Here is an 8,289-nt window from a genome sequence, read left to right on the forward strand (position 1 = left end):
TATGAAGGCAATTGATGTTTAAGGTGTTCTGGTTTTAAAGAATTGCATGTACAGCATATTGAAACTGTGCATTTAAGCTCAGGACCAGCATTTTAAGCGCAGAAAAACCATGAATGCTGCGTTAACGTGAAATTCATGTTGACACACAATTTCTTCACATGAATGACTTGAATGTGATAAATATGAAGGTAAATGATGTTTAAGGTGTTCTGGTTTGAAAGAATTGCATGTACAGCATATTTGACCAAACTGTGCATTTAAGCTCAGGACCAGCATTTTGAAGCCAGAAAAACCATGAATGCTGCGTTAACGTGAAATTCATGTTGACACACCAATTTCTTCACATGAATGACTTGAAATGTGATAAATATGAAGGATGAAATGTTTAAGGTGTTCTGGTTTAAAGAATTGCATGTACAGCATATTTGACCAAACTGTGCATTTAAGCTAGGACCAGCATTTAAGCGCAGAAAAACCATGAATGCTGCGTTAACGTGAAATTCATGTTGACACACAATTTCTTCACATGAATGACTTGAAATGTGATAAATATGAAGGCAATTGATGTTTAAGGTGTTCTGGTTAAAGAATTGCATGTACAGCATATTGCAAACTGTGCATTTAAGCTCAGGACCAGCATTTTAAGCGCAGAAAATCATGACGGCTGCATTACGTGAAGTTCATGTTGACACACAAATTTCTTGTTCAGATTGACTCGAAATGTGATAAATATGAAGGCAATTGATGTTTAAGGTGTTCTGGTTTGAAAGAATTGCATGTACAGCATTTTGACCAAACTGTGCATTTAAGCTCAGGACCAGCATTTGAAGCAGAAAAACCATGAATGCTGCGTTAACGTGAATTCATGTTGACACACAATTTCTTCACATGAATGACTTGTGATAAATATGAAGGTAAATGATGTTTAAGGTGTTCTGGTTTAAAGAATTGCATGTACAGCATATTTGACCAAACTGTGCATTTAAGCTCAGGACCAGCATTTGAAGAGCAGAAAAATCATGACGGCTGCATTAACGTGAAGTTCATGTTGACACACAAATTTCTTGTTCAGATTGACTCGAAATGTGATAAATATGAAGGCAATTGATGTTTAAGGTGTTCTGGTTTGAAAGAATTGCATGTACAGCATATTTGACAAAACTGTGCATTTAAGCTGAGGACCAGCAATATTTAAGCGCAGAAAAATATGACGGCTGCATAACGTGAAGTTCATGTTGACCACAAATTTGTCTTGTTTCAGATGACTCGAATGTCTAAATATGAAGCCAATTGATGTTTAAGGTTCTTGTTTGAAATAAATGCATGTACGCAAACTTTACCGAAACTGTGCATTTAGCTCAGGACCAGCATTTAAGCCAGAAAAACCATGAATGCTGCGTTAACGTGAAAATTCATGTTGACACACCAATTTCTTTCACATGAATGACTTTGACACGTGATAATATGAAGGTAAATGATGTTTAGGTGTTCTGGTTTTAAAGAATTGCATGTACAGCATATTTGACCAAACTGTGCATTTAAGCTCAGGACCAGCATTTGAGAGCCAGAAAAATCATGACGCTGCATTAGCGTGAAGTTCATGTTGACACACAAATTTCTTCAGAATGACTTGAAATGTGATAAATATGAAGGCAATTGATGTTTAAAGGTGTCTAGGTTTGAAAGAACTTGCATGTACAGCCTATTGACCAACTGTGCATTTAAGCTGGAGGACAAGCATTTGAAGGCCAGAAAAACCAAAAGCTGCGGTTAACGTAAAATTCATGACAACACCAATTTTCTTCACATGAATGGACCTTGAAATGTTGATAAATATGAAGATGAAAAAGATGTTTAAGGTTGTGTTCTGTTTGAAAGAATGCATGTACAGCATATTTTGACCAAATGTGCAATTTGAAGCTTAGGAACCAGCATTTTAAGCCGCAGAAAAACCATGAATGGCTGCGTTAACGTTGAAATCATGTTGACACATCACTTCTTCCACATAATGACTTGAAATTGTGATTAAATATGAAGGCAATTGATGTTTACGGTGTTCTGGTTCAAAAAGAATTGCATGTACAGCATATATGAGCAAACTGTGCATTTTAAGCTCAGGACCAGCATTTTAAACGCAGAAAAATCATGACGGCTGCATTAACGTGAAGTTCATGTTGACACACAAATTTCTTCTTCAGATTGACTCGAAATGTGATAAATATGAAGGCAATTGATGTTTAAGGTGTTCTTGTTTGAAATAATTGCATGTACAGGCATATATGAGCAAACTGTGCATTTAAGCTCAGTACCAGCATTTTAAGCGCAGAAAAATCATGAATGTTGCATTAACGTGAAATTCATGTTGATAACCAAATTCTTCTTCAGAATGACCTAGAAATGTGATCTATTTGATGGCAAATGATGTTTAAGATATTGGGTTGGCATAGACAGCATATTGGACCAAACTGTGTACAAGCATTTGAAATCCAGAAAAACCAATGAAGGCTGCGTTAAACATGACCCTGATGTTGACACTCAAATTTCGTCTTCAGAATGACTTAGAAATGTGATCTGTTTGATGGCGAATGATGTTTAAGATATTGGGTTGGCATGGACAGCATATTGGACCAAACTGTGCATTTAAGCTGAGGACAAGCATTTGAAAGCCAGAAAAACCATGAAGGCTGCGTTAAACGTGATCCTGATGTTGACACTCAAATTTCGTCTTCAGAATGACTTGAAAGGCGATAAATATGATCGGCAATTGATGTCCAAGGTGTTCTGGTTTAAAAGAATTGCATATACAGCATATCTGACCAAACTGTGCATTTAAGCTCAGGACCAGCATTTGAAGCGAAGAAAAACCATGAATGCTGCGTTAACGTGAAATTCATGTTGACACATCAATTTCGTCACATGAATGACTTGAAATGTGATAAATATGAAGGCAATTGATGTTTAAGGTGTTCTGGTTTGAAAGAATTGCATGTACAGCATATCTGACCAAACTGTGCATTTAAGCTAAGGACCAGCATTTGAAGAGCAGAAAAATCATGACTGCTGCGTTTACGTGAAATTCATGTTGACACATCAATTTCTTCACATGAATGACTTGAAATGTGATTAAATATGAAGGCAATTGATGTTTAAGGTGTTCTTGTTTGAAATAATTGCATGTACAGCAAATTTTACCAAACTGTGCATTTAAGCTTAGGACCAGCATTTTAAGCGCAGAAAAACCATGAATGCTGCGTTAACGTGAAATTCATGTTGACACACCAATTTCTTCACATGAATGACTTGACACGTGATAAATATGAAGGTAAATGATGTTTAAGGTGTTCTGGTTTTAAAGAATTGCATGTACAGCATATTTGACCAAACTGTGCATTTAAGCTCAGGACCAGCATTTGAAGAGCAGAAAAATCATGACGGCTGCATTAGCGTGAAGTTCATGTTGACACACAAATTTCTTGTTCAGATTGACTCGAAATGTGATAAATATGAAGGCAATTGATGTTTAAGGTGTTCTGGTTTGAAAGAATTGCATGTACAGCATATATGAGCAACCTGTGCAATTAAGTTCAGGACCAGCATTTTAAGCGCAGAAAAACCATGAATGCTGCGTTAACGTGAAATTCATGTTGACACACCAATTTCTTCACATGAATGACTTGACACGTGATAAATATGAAGGTAAATGATGTTTAAGGTGTTCTGGTTTTAAAGAATTGCATGTACAGCATATTTGACCAAACTGTGCATTTAAGCTCAGGACCAGCATTTGAAGAGCAGAAAAATCTTGACGGCTGCATTAGCGTGAAGTTCATGTTGACACACAAATTTCTTGTTCAGATTGACTCGAAATGTGATAAATATGAAGGCAATTGATGTTTAAGGTGTTCTGGTTTGAAAGAATTGCATGTACAGCATATTTGACAAAACTGTGCATTTAAGCTGAGGACCAGCATTTTAAGCGCAGAAAAATCATGACAGCTGCAATAACGTGAAGTTCATGTTGACACACAAATTTCTTCTTCAGATTGACTCGAAATGTGATAAATATGAAGGCAATTGATGTTTAAGGTGTTCTTGTTTGAAATAATTGCATGTACAGCAAATTTTACCAAACTGTGCATTTAAGCTCAGGACCAGCATTTGAAGCGAAGAAAAACCATGAATGCTGCGTTAACGGGAAATTCATGTTGACACACCAATTTCTTCACATGAATGACTTGACACGTGATAAATATGAAGGTAAATGATGTTTAAGGTGTTCTGGTTTTAAAGAATTGCATGTACAGCATATTTGACCAAACTGTGCATTTAAGCTCAGGACCAGCATTTGAAGAGCAGAAAAATCATGACGGCTGCATTAGCGTGAAGTTCATGTTGACACACAAATTTCTTGTTCAGATTGACTCGAAATGTGATAAATATGAAGGCAATTGATGTTTAAGGTGTTCTTGTTTGAAATAATTGCATGTACAGCATATATGAGCAAACTGTGCATTTAAGCTCAGGACCAGCATTTTAAGCGCAGAAAAATCATGACGGTTGCATTAAGGTGAAGTTCATGTTGACACACAAATTTCTTCTTCAGATTGACTCGAAATGTGATAAATATGAAGGCAATTGATGTTTAAGGTGTTCTGGTTTGAAAGAATTGCATGTACAGCATATTTGACCAAACTGTGCATTTAACCTGAGGACCAGCATTTGAAGCGCAGAAAAATCATGAATGTTGCATTAACGTGAAATTCATGTTGATAACCAAATTCTTCTTCAGAATGACCTAGAAATGTGATCTATTTGATGGCAAATGATGTTTAAGATATTGGGTTGGCATAGACAGCATATTGGACCAAACTGTGTACAAGCATTTGAAATCCAGAAAAACCAATGAAGGCTGCGTTAAACATGACCCTGATGTTGACACTCAAATTTCGTCTTCAGAATGACTTAGAAATGTGATCTGTTTGATGGCGAATGATGTTTAAGATATTGGGTTGGCATGGACAGCATATTGGACAAAACTGTGCATTTAAGCTGAGGACAAGCATTTGAAAGCCAGAAAAACCATGAAGGCTGCGTTAAACGTGATCCTGATGTTGACACTCAAATGTCGTCTTCAGAATGACTTGAAAGGCGATAAATATGATCGGCAATTGATGTCCAAGGTGTTCTGGTTTAAAAGAATTGCATATACAGCATATCTGACCAAACTGTGCATTTAAGCTCAGGACCAGCATTTGAAGCGAAGAAAAACCATGAATGCTCCGTTAACGTGAAATTCATGTTGACACATCAATTTCTTCACATGAATGACTTGAAATGTGATTAAATATGAAGGTAAATGATGTTTAAGGTGTTCTGGTTTTAAAGAATTGCATGTACAGCATATCTGACCAAACTGTGCAGTTAAGCTCAGGACCAGCATTTGATGAGCAGAAAAATCATGACGGCTGCATTAGCGTGAAGTTCATGTTGACACACAAATTTCTTGTTCAGATTGACTCGAAATGTGATAAATATGAAGGCAATTGATGTTTAAGGTGTTCTTGTTTGAAATAATTGCATGTACAGCATATATGAGCAAACTGTGCATTTAAGCTCAGGACCAGCATTTTAAGCGCAGAAAAATCATGACGGTTGCATTAAGGTGAAGTTCATGTTGACACACAAATTTCTTCTTCAGATTGACTCGAAATGTGATAAATATGAAGGCAATTGATGTTTAAGGTGTTCTGGTTTGAAAGAATTGCATGTACAGCATATTTGACCAAACTGTGCATTTAACCTGAGGACCAGCATTTGAAGCGCAGAAAAATCATGAATGTTGCATTAACGTGAAATTCATGTTGATAACCAAATTCTTCTTCAGAATGACCTAGAAATGTGATCTATTTGATGGCAAATGATGTTTAAGATATTGGGTTGACATAGACAGCATATTGGACCAAACTGTGTACAAGCATTTGAAATCCAGAAAAACCAATGAAGGCTGCGTTAAACATGACCCTGATGTTGACACTCAAATTTCGTCTTCAGAATGACTTAGAAATGTGATCTGTTTGATGGCGAATGATGTTTAAGATATTGGGTTGGCATTGACAGCATATTGGACAAAACTGTGCATTTAAGCTGAGGACAAGCATTTGAAAGCCAGAAAAACCATGAAGGCTGCGTTAAACGTGATCCTGATGTTGACACTCAAATTTCGTCTTCAGAATGACTTGAAAGGCGATAAATATGATCGGCAATTGATGTCCAAGGTGTTCTGGTTTAAAAGAATTGCATATACAGCATATCTTACCAAACTGTGCATTTAAGCTCAGGACCAGCATTTGAAGCGAAGAAAAACCATGAATGCTCCGTTAACGTGAAATTCATGTTGACACATCAATTTCTTCACATGAATGACTTGAAATGTGATTAAATATGAAGGTAAATGATGTTTAAGGTGTTCTGGTTTTAAAGAATTGCATGTACAGCATATTTGACCAATCTGTGCATTTAAGCTCAGGACCAGCATTTGAAGCGAAGAAAAACCATGAATACTGCGTTAACGTGAAATTCATGTTGACACATCAATTTCGTCACAGGAATGACTTGAAATGTGATAAATATGAAGGCAATTGATGTTTAAGGTGTTCTGGTTTGAAAGAATTGCATGTACAGCATATCTGACCAAACTGTGCATTTAAGCTCAGGACCAGCATTTGAAGAGCAGAAAAATCATGACTGCTGCGTTTACGTGAAATTCATGTTGACACATCAATTTCTTCACATGAATGACTTGAAATGTGATTAAATATGAAGGTAAATGATGTTTAAGGTGTTCTGGTTTAAAAAAATTGCATATACAGCATATATGAGCAAACTGTGCATTTAAGTTCAGGACCAGCATTTTAAGCGCAGAAAAAACATGAATGCTGCGTTAACCTGAAATTCATGTTGACACACCAATTTCTTCACATGAATGACTTGACACGTGATAAATATGAAGGTAAATGATGTTTAAGTTGTTCTGGTTTTAAAGAATTGCATGTACAGCATATTTGACCAAACTGTGCATTTAAGCTCAGGACCAGCATTTGATGAGCAGAAAAATCATGACAGCTGCATTAGCGTGAAGTTCATGTTGACACACAAATTTCTTGTTCAGATTGACTCGAAATGTGATAAATATGAAGGCAATTGATGTTTAAGGTGTTCTGGTTTTAAAGAATTGCATGTACAGCATATTTGACCAAACTGTGCATTTAAGCTCAGGACCAGCATTTGAAGAGCAGAAAAATCATGACGGCTGCATTAGCGTGAAGTTCATGTTGACACACAAATTTCTTGTTCAGATTGACTCGAAATGTGATAAATATGAAGGCAATTGATGTTTAAGGTGTTCTGGTTTGAAAGAATTGCATGTACAGGATATATGAGCAACCTGTGCATTTAAGTTCAGGACCAGCATTTTAAGCACAGAAAAACCATGAATGCTGCGTTAACGTGAAATTCATGTTGACACACCAATTTCTTCACATGAATGACTTGACACGTGATAAATATGAAGGTAAATGATGTTTAAGGTGTTCTGGTTTTAAAGAATTGCATGTACAGCATATTTGACAAAACTGTGCATTTAAGCTCAGGACCAGCATTTGAAGAGCAGAAAAATCATGACGGCTGCATTAGCGTGAAGTTCATGTTGACACACAAATTTCTTGTTCAGATTGACTCGAAATGTGATAAATATGAAGGCAATTGATGTTTACGGTGTTCTGGTTCAAAAGAATTGCATGTACAGCATATATGAGCAAACTGTGCATTTAAGCTGAGGACCAGCATTTTAAACGCAGAAAAATCATGACGGCTGCATTAACGTGAAGTTCATGTTGAAACACAAATTTCTTCTTCAGATTGACTCGAAATGTGATAAATATGAAGGCAATTGATGTTTAAGGTGTTCTTGTTTGAAATAATTGCATGTACAGCAAATTTTACCAAACTGTGCATTTAAGCTCAGGACCAGCATTTGAAGCGAAGAAACACCATGAATGCTGCGTTAACCTGAAATTCATGTTGACACACCAATTTCTTCACATGAATGACTTGACATGTGATAAATATGAAGGTAAATGATGTTTAAGGTGTTCTGGTTTTAAAGAATTGCATGTACAGCATATTTGACCAAACTGTGCATTTAAGCTCAGGACCAGCATTTGAAGAGCAGAAAAATCATGACGGCTGCATTAGCGTGAAGTTCATGTTGACACACAAATTTCTTGTTCA

This window comes from Acanthochromis polyacanthus, chromosome 8 (genome assembly GCF_021347895.1).
Source record: "Acanthochromis polyacanthus isolate Apoly-LR-REF ecotype Palm Island chromosome 8, KAUST_Apoly_ChrSc, whole genome shotgun sequence".
NCBI lineage: Eukaryota > Metazoa > Chordata > Actinopteri > Pomacentridae > Acanthochromis > Acanthochromis polyacanthus.